General features: G+C 34.4%; 1 non-coding gene across 1 annotated transcript; it reads left to right on the top strand.

Moving 5' to 3' along the window:
* Positions 1 to 13,630: 13,630 nt before the first annotated feature.
* On the top strand, positions 13,631 to 13,736 carry LOC130800565 (small nucleolar RNA R71). The gene has a single exon (XR_009039444.1). It is a non-coding gene; the product is annotated as a small nucleolar RNA R71 (small nucleolar RNA).
* Positions 13,737 to 14,350: the final 614 nt, after the last annotated feature.

Below are 14,350 nucleotides of genomic sequence, written 5' to 3'. Positions count from 1 at the left end.
ACCCACATGTATCCATCAAAGCAGTAAAGGACTCAAGGAGATTCATTCTTTCCAAAATATTAGTACAAACAAATCGGGTTTGTTGAATACCTCTTTGTTTGAATGCTTGAAACTTGTCGAATTGCTCTTGAGATTTGAAGATGACTTTGTGGAACTGAGCATCGTACCAATCTCTTGGCCCGGTTACTCGGGCCTCACATCCTTCTCTATTGCAGCCCTTCTGGAACTACTAGCAGCGTTGCTTTTTGACCCACCATCTTTACCCTTAGTGCGCTCCCTTGTAGATCTAGACCTTTTGTCTCTAGCCATGGTAGAAGTTGGGGATAGTAGAGAAAGTGGGAAGATGAAAGATTTGAGTGAGAGAGTGAGAAGGGAAAGAGAAACAGATGTAGTTGTGAGAGTTGACTTTGAGGGTGGTTAGAGTGGTGGTTTGTGGTGGTTGTATTGATTGTGAGAGTGGTAGTAAGATGTTTAGAGAGAGAGAGAGAAGAGAAATCGGATTTGGGTAAGAATGAGAAAGGGTGTGAAGTGAATTGTGAAAAGGGCGGATCTTGCTGTATAAGGGTCAGTCTTAACCGAGACTGGGTTGGCTTTGGCTGAAGTTGGCTCAGTCTCGGCCGAGATTAGGGTAGCTTCAGTCGAAATTTGTTGTTCTGCAAAAGATCTTGGTGAAGTTGGGGTTGATCTCGGGCGAGATCTGTCACTCTCGGTCGAAGTGGGTATGGTCTAGAGCGAGACTATCCACTTTTCTATGCAACAAAAATTTCCCACACAGGATAAGTCTCGCTTGAGATTGGTTGACTTCGGGCAAAGCCGCAGTAATCTCGGTCGACATTAGGTAAAAATTGATGCACCCAAATTTCAAACTTTCACAAAATTATACCCACAACTCTCAACTTGCTTCTAAAGTTCTTCCTTAGGCCATAGGTACTTTAGAAGTATACCCAAATTTCAAGACTCAAAGAATGTACATATGCGGGTTGCCTCTCGAAAACGTTATTTTTAACGTTGGTAGCTCGATGAAGTTGCTAACACTTAAGAAACCTCCAATGGGGCAAGGAACAATGTCTCCTTGCCTTCAATCTTTGAACCAACCACATAATGCTTAACTCGGTGACCATTTACCTTGAAAGTACCTCTTTCACCATTAATTTCAAGTGACCTATAAGGAAAGACCCTAGTTACGGTGTAAAGTCCTGTCCATCTTGATCGCAATATCCTAGGAAATAGTTTCAAACAAGCATTGAACACAAGAAGCGGGTCACCAACCTCAAACTCGCATTTAGAAATACACTTGTCATGCCACATTTTAGTCTGCTCTTTGTATATCATTGAGCTCTCATAAGCATTCAATCTAATCTCCTCAAGTTCATTGATGTCTGAGAGACGATTCTCACTAGCGCTGTTAGATCAAAATTCAAAGCCTTGATAGCCCATAACGCTCTATTTTCACCGGTAGGTGGCATGCTTTACCAAACACAAGGCGATATGGAGTGGTCCCTATAGGTGTTTTGTAATTCGTCCGATAAGCCCAAAGAGCATCACTGAGCTTGTGTGCTCGATCTTTCCTTGCGCGAGTCACGATCTTCTCAAGAATAGGCTTAATCACTCTATTAGTTATCTCCACTTGCCCACTTGTTTGTGGGTGGTAGGGCAATATAAAACGGTGATGAACCCCATACTTCTTAAGCAAGGCCTCGAACTTGTTCTCGATGAAATGAGTAAAACTATCATTAATAGGGATCCGGGGCACAACAAAACAGGAAAAGATCGTATTCTTGAAGAGTTTGCTCGTCACTCTAGCATCATTTATTGAAGTTGTAATAGCCTCCACCCATTTAGACACATAATCACAAGCCACCAAGATATACTTGCCGCCATAAGAAGAAGGAAACGGGCCTTGGAAGTCAATCCCCCAACAATCAAATATCTCAACCTCAAGAATAAAGTTGAGGGGAATCCCATTTCTTTTGGAAAATTTTCCAACTCGTTGGCATCTATCGCACGCTTTGATAAACTCACGTGCATCACCATGTACATGTAACATCCACGAAATATGAAGGCAAAGGCTAACTGGAATTTAGTATTAATCAAGCGGAAGCTCACTTTTGCCAGCACAATTAAAGGGGTTACTTAAAGGTTAAACCAATATCTAAGTAAAATACTTGAACCAAAACCAAATCAATATAACAGAAGTCTTAAATATCTCAAAATAAAGGAAAATTACAACCAATTTGAACCGGAGTTCATAAGTTCAAACTTACAACTTTAAATAATTCAAATCTTTCTAAGATGTCTAATAATATCTCTCAAATTCATAAAAGCTAAGTTAAGAACATAATGAAGATAATGGAGTCGTACTCCTACACAAGTCCAATCCTGACTTCTCCTCTAACACTTCTTCGAGGTGGCATGGGGATTACTCTAAAAACAAAACCATTGAAAAACACACAAAAGCATAGTTTCAGCAAAAAGACCGAGTATTCAACACTAGTGTTCGTCATGTCATAAAACTTTTGTTTGAGATAATTAAATCTTGAAATCATAAAATCAATTTTTTTGTTTTTACTCAAATCAATGGTTCAAAAGCTGCTCAGTAACTTCCAAAACAATATGTTTTCTTATTAGCAGTATATATTATTTAGCTGAATGGTACTAACATTGAGTTCATTCTATGACTCTTTTGGTAGGCGATTCACCGCGACAGACTAGATTCTAACAGAATGGTATTGTGTTAAAATCAGGCATAACCTTTGTTATGCCTAACCACATACACAACCATTGTTGTGACGAATGTACCCAACACTTTCATTTATTCATATATATACATCATTCATATTACTTTACTTGATATTCAACATTTTCACCACTTGTTATAAACATGCTTTTCATTGTAGTATCATGACTTATAATTGTAAATATTTTTCCATGCGGTCAACATGTTTTGGTAAAACATAATTCATAACTTTTTCACATGGGATTAAACATACTTGCTTGTGAAGTCATCAAACACATCATGTATAAATACTTGTACGATATTCGGGCATCACTACAAAGAATGGAAAAAAAAACATCTTTTACAACTTACTTACAAACAATATAATTTCAAGGGATTTACTAAAATGTTTTTAAAGACTTAATTCAACTCATTTCAAGTAAAATAAATAAAATTTCAAATAGTTATGAATTTGATTCAAAACAACCAGAATATTTTTCATATATCATATATTTATTAAATAAAAGATTTCATAGAATTAACGTTTTTTCAAAAAATTTGCAATTTATAGGTAATCAAAACAACAATTTATAAAAAGAAAATAAAATAATACTCCAACAATTAATTACGTTTATCATATTTTAAATAATTAATATAGCCATTTTTACCAATAAAGCGATAAAATTCATTAAAGTCCATAAATGTCCAAGAGAATTAATCTAAGGGTTATAATATCTACCTACTGTCCATATTAGTGTCTCATTAAAATTACAAGTCAAAATGATTGTAACCGTCCCGAATTATGAAGGCAAACACTAACTGGAATTTAGTATTAATCGAGCGGAAGCTTACTTTTGCCAACACAATTGAAAGGTTACTTAAAGGTTAAACCAATATCCAAGTAAAATACTTGAACCAAACCAAAGCAATATAACGGAAGTCTAAACTGTCCAAAATAAAGGAAAATTACAACTAAATCGAAATAATTCCAAAGTTCAAATTACATCGTTGAAATATCCCAAACCTAAACTACTGAACTAATAGTCTCTCAAATACAATAAAGAGATCTAAACAAAAGGGAGTCATACTCCAACTCGGGTTCATCTTCCGCTCGCATATCAAATCTCCGTCGAGGTGCCATTGGGGTTTACTCTAAAAACAAAACCATTGGAAAACATACAAAGTATATTATCAGCAAAAAGCCCGAGTATAAACACACTAGTGTCCGTTAAACAAGTTATTAAAACTTTTTGATTTGAGTGAATTCATTTTGAAAGATGTTTTTTCATTTGATAAATCATATTATCATTCAAACTTAGTTCAATGGTTTTATAGTAATTCCAAGTTTTCATTTTTCATCATAAATCATAAGATCTTAATGGATCCAAATCAATTTCAAATTCATATCATAAGTTTGCATGGGTACTCTGTGAGTCATCATGTGACTCGTTTGGTGGTCGGTCTACCGTCCGTGACATGTCCGGAAAGTGTAACACAATGGTATGGTGTACAATACGCGCTTAGCATTGGTGAGCCGTTTAATCATGCACACTACATTTGTTGTGCCATATGTACCTTCCATTTAGGCTAAAACATTTTTGTATACAATATATTTCTTGGAATTTCAATAGCCTTTGAAAATCAAAAAAAAAAAAAAAATCAACTTTTTCCGTATGATAAATATATTTTTTATTTGCAACATAGCAAAACCAAATCATAATCTTTCCCACTTGGGTAAAACATGCTTTAGCATAATCATATCATCAAACATAACCTTTGTATTATATTGGAGCATCACTAACATGTATGAAAATGCATCGAAATAAAAAGTAGTTAAAATTCAATATGGTTTTTCAAGGAAACCACTAAAATATTTCGTTTCAATCTTTCTTAAGTAAAGTAAATATAACTTAAAAGAGTTTTGAAATTCATTCAAAATAACCAAAATATAGTTCACAAGTTTATAAAATCATTATGATAGAAAATTCATAAAACACTCTTTTCTCAAATACTCGGTAATTTTGTCGGTAATAAAATCATAATTGATTTACAAAATACATAGTAATTCTCCAACAAGGCCCAAATTAATTAAGTCATTATAATACCTTATTTATAATGAATGAAGGTTGTCCCATCAGATTATAATTAGTTATACCAATTTACAACGATTTTACGATTATTTTCGACAATTTAGGTATTTATCGTTATTTAAATGATGTCTTAAATCCGTAAAATTATAAACCATCTAAGTTAAACTTATTTTATACTATGAGGCAGTAGGTTAATGATACAATTATAACTTTTTGATATAGGTCTATTTTTACTCAAATTAGATTATCGATATTACACCTTTTAATAAATAAATAATTTCTATTAACTTGATAAATTAGTAAATAATTAATAATTTATTTTATAAAATTATACCAAAGTTCTGGAAGTCATTTGAACTTATAAAAGTCATGTATGGCATCTTATTATTTTGTAGACATATTATCGATAAATCAAATAAAATAGGTTTAAAATTATTTAAGTCCGAATAAAATAATATAAAAATTCGATAATGTTCTAGAAACTATTTTAAGGGGTATAAAATTTTAAATAACCATTAAAAACCGTGTGGGGTATTTTTTAATAATTAATGTCGTTATTTTACCGATAAAACGAATAGAATTTATTTAAGTTCATATATGGTCACGAAAATCTATATAAATTTTCTAACATGTATCTACTGTTTATATAAGTGTCTCATAAAATTTTCATGTCCAAAAGACGTTATTTAGTATTTATTTTATATTTTATCGTTTTCTAGGTAACCAATTATTAATAACCGAGTAAAAATTATTAAGGTCCTTAAATGTCAACAAAACCTTCCCAAACTTTTAACATATAGCTACTAGAAATTACTTTTAAAATGTATTTCAAATATTTTCCAAGTCCATATAATCATTTCTATCACAATTACTTTCACAAAGTATTGTTAAACATGTCTTTAAACATACAACAATTCATAAAATCGACATGTATGATGCCCACAATAATAATACATGTAATAAATCATTACATACTCAAAATTATCATTTTGATATCATTTTTCAAGATTTAAGAACTTCTCTTTGGGAATTTTATTTTTCAAAAACAAGTTCATACACAAACTTTCCCAACTTGTTCTTAAATCCTTTAAAAATCACCCCATGTGACATACCTTGACTCCAAGTCTACATAAATATTCCGTAAACTCCCACATAAGTTCCTATAGGTTATTAGAAGTGGTTTCAACTTTGGGTCCTTGATCTTCAAGTCTCAACTCCAACTCTTCACCTAAACATATTGCATTCATACAAAAATCAATAATAATTTTGGATTTCTAACATGCACTTAACTTTTCTTAGTTAGGGTTGTTAAACTAATACTTGTGATGATTTGAACATATTTGGAGTATACTTATTATGTTGAGCAACATACTTAGTCAAGTCCCATAATTTTACTTAAATCCTTTAAGTAACAAAATTATATGTTTGTGGACTTACTTTCTATTATGGCCGATTTTTATAGATTTATAAGTGATGATTTTCTTAGTTTTGGAGATAAAATACCCATTTTATAATGATCTTAGTTTATAGAAAGATTCATGTAAAAAAAATATTTTACATGAACAAGTTTTAACAAAAACTAGTGGAATAAAGAAATGAACATAACTTACTCTATACTAGGTGGATTTCTTCAAGTTTGGTGTCTATGGAAAGCTCTTGAGATGAAGATTATTTTTATGGAAGATTTGAGTTTATAAACATAAATTTTCAGAAGTTTTAGATGAGTTTTTTCAAGAAGATTTGATGAGAAAAAAAGGTGTTTTAGTGGTTGAAACTTTGAAGGATTGTAGTGTTTGTTCTTGGATGAATTTGGGAGCAATTTGTTGGGAATTATGGCTGAATAAAATGGTCTGAAAATGAAGTGTTTTTCTTCTAATATTTGCCTCTTGCATGCTTATAATGACGCACAACCTTTGAAGAACAAAAGGGGTTTTGAATAGAACAATTTACTTGAGTATGTAAGTGTACAAAGACTAAAAAGAGGGGTACAGGTGCAGCAATGGGGCTGCTGTTGGGGCTGTTTTGGAGGTGATTTTTGTCTTAATTTGGTCTATTATGGTGTAAGAAAGATTTATCTAAGATAGTTTAAAGTTTGGATAAAAACTGTTCTACATGTAACAACTTATGTAACTTGTATTTCATGTCTAAAAATCACTTGTATATATGTATAAAATATTTAATTTATCCCCAACATGGGTAAATAAAGTTTTCGAGTAAGTATTATAATTATTCCGAAATGTTATGGGTAGTTGCTCAACTTTAAGTTTTACCTCCAAAGTTTATGTAACTTGTTACGATTCATAACTACGTTATGAGTTAACAAGTTTCTAATCATCTTAGAAATTTTTTCAAATTACTACCATTACTAATTAAATAATAATTAGTAACGAGCAAATATATAAAAAAATTAGGCGCTAAAAACGACTAACGAATCTCATTAATAATGCGATTGTTTCAATGTTGTCATTTAGTATTTATTTCATATTTTTCCATTATACCATTTACCGATAAAAAATAAACCGATTAAACAAAAATTCATCAAAAATTCTTAAATAATACCTACTGGCCGAAACTTGCTGGGTAATTAAAATGACTTTTTTCATAATTATTTTAATTAATAAGAATATATATAACACTATTTTACATTTTATAAATTATTTAAGCATTTAAAAAACGGTAAAACTCCAACAGTCAATAAACGCAAGGAAAAATCTAAATAAAATTTCCCCAACCTTTTAGTACTTGAATATGCTTAGAGAATATTTAAAAACTATTTCTCAAAGCCACATAATTTCGTTCATCATAATTTCATAATTAAAATATTTTTAAAATTTAATTTTAAGCACTTTTACACTAAAATAATTCATAAAAATCATAAGTGTGAAGCCCACAATAATAGCACACATAATAGCTCATCATGAAACATATATTTACCAACACAAATAAATATACAACAATTTTCATATCCTTAAGAACAAAACTTGGGAATTTTCAAAACAATTATTTTATAAAAGTTCCCAATTAGTTTTTAATATATACTTAAAAATCATCCCATATAACTATACCTTGATTCTTAGCTCCAAAAGTGCTCCTTAACCTTCGGTCCAACTTCTTAAGAACTAAGATTCAACTCCTTTGCTACAAACATTTTCAAAGAACCCAAAAATAGCATTATTTTCAGTTCTTTCTATGTAAGTTAGTGAATTTTCATTTCTAACTAAAGATTGTTAAATTTTTTTACCCTTTGATATTTTGTCACTTTGGATATGGATTAGTCTTGAGCAACACTTATTGAACAAGTCCCACAACTTGAAAGTTTTTGGCTAGGAAACAAAGATAGGAGATTGTAAGTTGATGGAAGAAAAATGTTTTAAATTTCCTTTTTTTGGCCGAAATTTTTAGGACTTCTTAGTAGATTATTTTTCTTAGTTATTATGATGAAATATCCATTTTATATTAATCTTAGTTTATAGAAAGATTTCATGTAAAAAGAATTTTACATGAACAATTTTTAACAAAACTAGTGAAATAAAGGAATGAACATAACTTACTCTATTCTTGGTGGATTTATTCAAGTTTGGTGTGTATGGAAAGCTCTTAAAATGAAGATTATTTTAATGAATGATTTGAATTTCTAAACATAAATTTTTAAAAGTTTAGATGGGTTTTTGAAGAAGATTTGATGAGAAAATATGGTGTTTTAGTAGTTGAAACTTTGACGAATTCTAGTGTTTGTTCTTGGATGAATTTGAGTGCAATGTGTTGGGGCTTATGGCTGAATAAAATGGTCAGAAAATAGAGTGTTTTGCTTCAAATATTTGCCTCTTGCATGCTTGTAAATTATGCACCAGCTTTGGGTAGAACAAAAGGGGTTCTTGGGTATAGTTTCCAGTTTGTGTATGTAAGTGAACAAAAGGCTAAAAAGGAGTTTGGGACAGCAAAAGATGGCTGATTGTTAGGGTTGTTTGGAGGTGGATTTTGTCATTCATTTGATCTATTATGGTGTAGGAAAGGTTTATCTAAGATAGTTTAAAGTGTGGGTAAAAATTGTTGTGCATGTAACGAGTTATGTAACTTGTATTTCATGTTTACAAATTACTTGTATATGTGTATGAAATATTTAATTTATTCCCAACATGGGTAAATAAAGTTTTCTGGTAAGTACTATAATTATCCCGAAAAATTATGGGTAGTTGCTCAACTTTAAGTTTTACTTCCAAAGTTTACGTTACATGTTAAGATCATAACTACGTTACGAATTACCAAGTTTCTAATCATCGTAGAAAATTTTCAAATTACTACCGTCACTAATTAAAAAAGAATTAGACGTCAAATTCGTGATTAAAATGAGATTATTTTCTCTGCACTTGGCCAAAAGAAACCGCACTCAAGTACCTTCATTGTGGTTTTTTAAGAAGTTGCATGACCACCAAAAGGTAGGCTATGATAATGGACAAGAATGAACTCCATTTTCTCCTGGGTAATACACCTTCAAATCATATCATCCGAACACATGAAAAAGAAGAAAATCATCCAAAAAGTAAGATTTGGTATCATGAAAGAACATCTTTTCATAGTAATTGAGATTGTGTGGTATGCCTCCACTAGCAAGATAATTGACAATGTCGGAATATCAAGGATCACCGAAAGAGGTGATTATAGAGAACAATTGATCGTCAGGAAAAGAATCATCAATGGGGAGCTCATCGTGAGATGACTCCAATGTTAGCCTAGAAAGGTGATCGTTTATTACATTCTTGGCCCCTTTCTTATCGTTGATCTCCAATTCAAACTCTTGGAGCAACAATATCCATCGAATCAACCGGGATTTGGCATCCCTCTTGCCAAGGAGGTACTTGAGAGCCGAATGGTCGGTGTGAACAATGACCTTCGACCCGATCAAATAGGAACGAAACTTCTCCATGGCAAATACTACGGCTATCAACTCTTTCTTAGTTGTGGCATAATTGACCTAAAGTTTTACTAGCGCAGTATATCGCGTTGAGCTTCCCCATCTTCTTTTGTCCAAGTACCGCACCTACCGCATAATCGCTTGCATCACACATGAGCTCAAATGGTAAGCTCTGATCTGGCGGTTGGATGATAGGTGCGTTATGAGTACCTGCTTAATTTCTCAAAAACTTCCAAACATTCATTAGTAAAAACAAAAGAGGCATCCTTGACTAGAAGCTCAGTTAGAGGTCGCGCAACCTTAGAAAAATCAGGAATAAATCGCCTGTAAAAGTCGGCATACCCGAGAAAACTTCTTATACCGTTCACATTGATAGGTGATGGAAGTTTCTCAATTACCTCAACCTTAGCTCTATCCACTTCGATGTCTCGATATGACACAACATAGCCCAAAACAACCCCAGATTTGACCATGAAGTGACATTTCTCACAATTTAGCATTAGGCCGACTTCTTCGCATCTATATAACACTTTCTCAAGATTAGCTACATAATTATCAAAGGTATTACCGTGGACTGAGAAGTCGTCCATAAAAACTTACATGCATGACTTAACAAAGTCAGAAAATATAGTGGTCATGCATTGTTGGAACATGTTGGGAGTGTTGCACAATCCAAATGGCATTCAACCATGAGCATAAGTGCAAGGACAAGTGAACGTGGTCTTCTCTCTATCATCGGGATGGACCGAGATTTGGAAAAATTTAGAATATCAATCCAAATAACAAAAGTAAGAATGATTGGCAAGTCTTCCAACATTTTATCAATGAATGGAAGGGGATAAGTGGTCTTTACAAGTTGACGTGTCCAATTTTCAATAATCAATACACATACGCCAACCCATAATAGTCCTAGTGGATACTAGTTCTCGCTTGTCATTTTCAACAATGATCAAACCCTTCTTCTTAGGTACGACTTGGACAGTGCTAACCCACTTATTATCGACTATTCGGTAGATAATTCATCACCTCTTTTTTCACTACCGCTTTCATATTTTGGTGTTCAACCAATAGGTGGGCTCAGTGTCACATGATTCGGTGGTTTTACCCTTGAATCACGATTCGGTTCAATCGACCCGAACCGGGGTTCGTTTGCCGATTGAATCGCCTTGATGAGAGATTTAGATCGCCGGCGACAACATTCTCGTTTGCAAAGATAGAAGCTTTCTCCAACTTTAAGATTTAACACCAAGAAAAGAGAAGAAAACTGAAAAAATTGAAGAGAAGAAGAGAGAAGGACAGAAAATAAAGAGAGAGAAAACTTACATGAAGGCTGAAGGCAGGAAGGCTCTATGTTCAGCCGCCCTTCTCTAGGGTTTTTCTGTTGTAAGTGTTTGCACTTTACTCTTGTCCTTCTAATTTAGACTGTAATTTTTTAAAAACCCTCCATCATATGATCAGTGGGCTAGGCCCATTTAAAAATACTCTCATCACTACTCTTTCTTATATTCTTTACCTTTTTTTTTTTTTTCTTTTTCCTTTTCTTTCCTTCAACGTTATTTGATTAGTGGGCTAGGCCCATTTTAACTGTTCTTTTTCTATTATTTATGTCACATTATTTTTTAACCATAACATTATTTATGAAACAATACAATACAATTAACTTAATGTGACGACTACTTATATTTTTTACAATTAACTTAAAGAATACCTAAAAATTGAACGAAACAATCTAAGTGAACGAACAACAAATATGCCAACTAACGAATCAGGAATTCGAATCCGTACATCGAATCAAATCGAATCACGAATCGTGTTACATTGTGCGGGCCTCATCCTCCAAATTAATGCGGTGAGTGCAATTAGAGGGGCTTATACCCTTAATTTCATCAATAGAGTATCCAATGGCTTTACGGTGCTTAAACACAAGGCCACACAAACATGTCAATTGATCATCATCAAGTGCACTATTAACAATAATAGGGTATGAGGAATTATCACCAAGAAAAGCATATTTCAAATTAGAAGGTAAAGATTTTAGTTCTACCTTGCGAGGCATAGATCTCTCCCTTTCAACCTTCTCCATTGCATAGACTTCATCATTAGAGAATTGAGCATTCCCCAACACATCTTCCATAGGAGGCTCAAGCATCTCCTCATCATCAACATTATCATCTAGACCCCAACCTTCATCAACTCCCAAGAGCAACTCTAACTCATCAAGCTCCTCTTCCCAAGAGGATTTAGGAGCTTCTTCTTCGATTGCTTCAATAGAGAAACATTGATCCATTGAGCTAGGGTAGCTTAGAGCTTTAGGTAGTTCAAACTCTACCTTGTCGTCACCAACCTCTAATGACAACTTCTCTTACTTCACATATATCACGGCCGTCGGTATCAAGGCATGGCCTACCAAGGATGATAGGAGTGTGGGTGTCTTCAAGGATATCCATTACAACAAAATCACAAGGGAAGACAATGTTGCGGACAAACATGGGCACATCGAAGAATACCTTTAGGCCGTCAAACACTCCTATCGGCAAGTTGAAGTGTCATGGAGGTTTGGGTGAAGGAGCCGACATTCCTTAACTTCTTGAAAACACTCAAGGGCATAAGACTAAAACTAGCCCCTAAGTCACGTAAAGCTTTATCAATAGTGAGATTCCCAATGGTAATAGGAATAGAAAAGCTACCCGAATCACTGAGTTTAGGTGGGAGTTGAATAGGATTACCGCGCTGCATTGTTGTGTAAGATTAACTATCCCCTCGGTCTTCCTTCTATTGGTCATAAGATCCTTCAAGAACCTTGCAAAAGAAGGGATCTCTGAAACTGCTTCAAGGTAGGGAATCTAAAATTGTACATCTTTGACCATTTGAAGGATTTTCCTGTACCTCTTCTCAATTCTCGCCTTTGCTAGTCTTTGAGGGAACGGAGTCGGCGGGACATAAGTGGAAACACTTGTGGGGGATGCATCGATATCTTCAATGGGACCTTCAATCTCAACCTTAACAACCTTTTCCTTGCCCTTGCTTTTGTCCACAATCTTTGCATGAGGTGGTGGAGGTTTAAGTACTTTACCGCTTCTTGACGTGATTGCATTCATTTGGTTTGGTCCCTTATCATTTTGCACGGTTTGTGTAGAGAATTGGGTGGAAGGGCGTTGAGAACTAGAAATATGTTGCCCCATTTGGGTAATTTGAGAATCCATCATCTTGCTCTCCTTTTGAAATTGGCCTAGGGAAGCTTCAAACTTGCCTATATCCTTCTTCATGTTGGCATTGAATTGGTTTTAAATTCATGAATTGATTTTGTGAAGCAATGAATTTATTTTGTGCCGACGTCATAGCTTCAAAAGCTACTCTCCATTCCTTCTTTTGTGATGAAGCTTGTTGCATAGGGGGACGATAAGGAGCTTGATATTGGGGAAATTTCAAAAGGTAATCTTGGGGCAATTTGTTGCTGTGAATTTTGCACATTGGTGCTCGAATATGACAGATAAGGCTCTTATTTTGGTTGTAGTTGTTACTGTAAAGAGCATTGACTTCTTCCGAAGTGGGTGTAGTTGTAGTGAGTGTTTGAGCCACAAGTGACACACACTAGACTTAGGAAGAAAAAGATGAAGAACCCTTTTGAAAATCTATACTCAACTTTTCTGAGTGCGGATATGGCCTTTATAATCTCTCCATCGGATTTATGGGAGACCCTTGAAGTAGAATCTCTTTCAGATATGGCCTTTATAACCTCTCCATCGGATTTATCGCTGACCCTTGAAGTAGAATCTCTTTCGGAAGACCAAGAAGATGAGTTTTGTGCGATAGTATCAAAGGGAGCCAAGAGTTGGTCTTTTGTCTTGTGACTCATATCTCCACCACATGCCGCATTAATGGTAGACTGATTGAATGAGAAGCCATTTGGGAATTTCATGATGAGGACATTGGCGCAAGAGATCTTTGAAGCGCTCCCACGCTTCATAATAGTTTTCAAATGGACTTTGCTTGAAAGTTTGAATCTCCATGCGCAATTGAGAAGTCTTCCTTGGAGGGAAGAACTTGGTAAGGAAACCTGTGGCAAGAGCATCCCAAATAGCATATTTGTTGGCGAGCTCGGCCTTAAACCATGTCTTGGCTTTGCCCGTCAAGCTGAATGGGAAAAGCCTCATTCGAATAGCCTCTTGTGTGACATTATTGATTGTGATTATGTCACACTACTCCAAGAAATCCGACAAATGGTCATGTGGATTGTCAAAAGGTTGACCCAAAAATTGGTTGTGCTCAATCAACTGGATCAAATGAGTGCTAAGCTCAAAATTTTCAGCGGTAATGCGTGGCTTCACAAATCACAATACATGAAGCAGTTGAGTGAGTGGGAGAAGGTCGACCCAATTTGCCAAATGATAAGGTATCGGCCATTCTTGGAGATGATGGTGGAGATGGTCCAGGTGATGTTTGTGCGGAAGATGAAACTGAGGGTGTTGGAGTAGTGATGTCCACCCTCGATGCTTTAGTTACCCTTCGCCTTCTTTCGGCATTCAATCTACGGGCAGTGGCTTCGATCTCTGGATCAAATCGAAAGTTAGTGGACGAATGAGATCGCTAGCACATCCAAAAACAACGAAAGAAGCGTAAATCCAGCAAAAA

This window comes from Amaranthus tricolor, chromosome 14 (genome assembly GCF_026212465.1).
Source record: "Amaranthus tricolor cultivar Red isolate AtriRed21 chromosome 14, ASM2621246v1, whole genome shotgun sequence".
Taxonomy (NCBI): Eukaryota; Viridiplantae; Streptophyta; class Magnoliopsida; order Caryophyllales; family Amaranthaceae; genus Amaranthus; species Amaranthus tricolor.
Note: the sequence above shows the minus strand (reverse complement) of the source record. Positions and strands in the feature narration are given on the sequence as shown.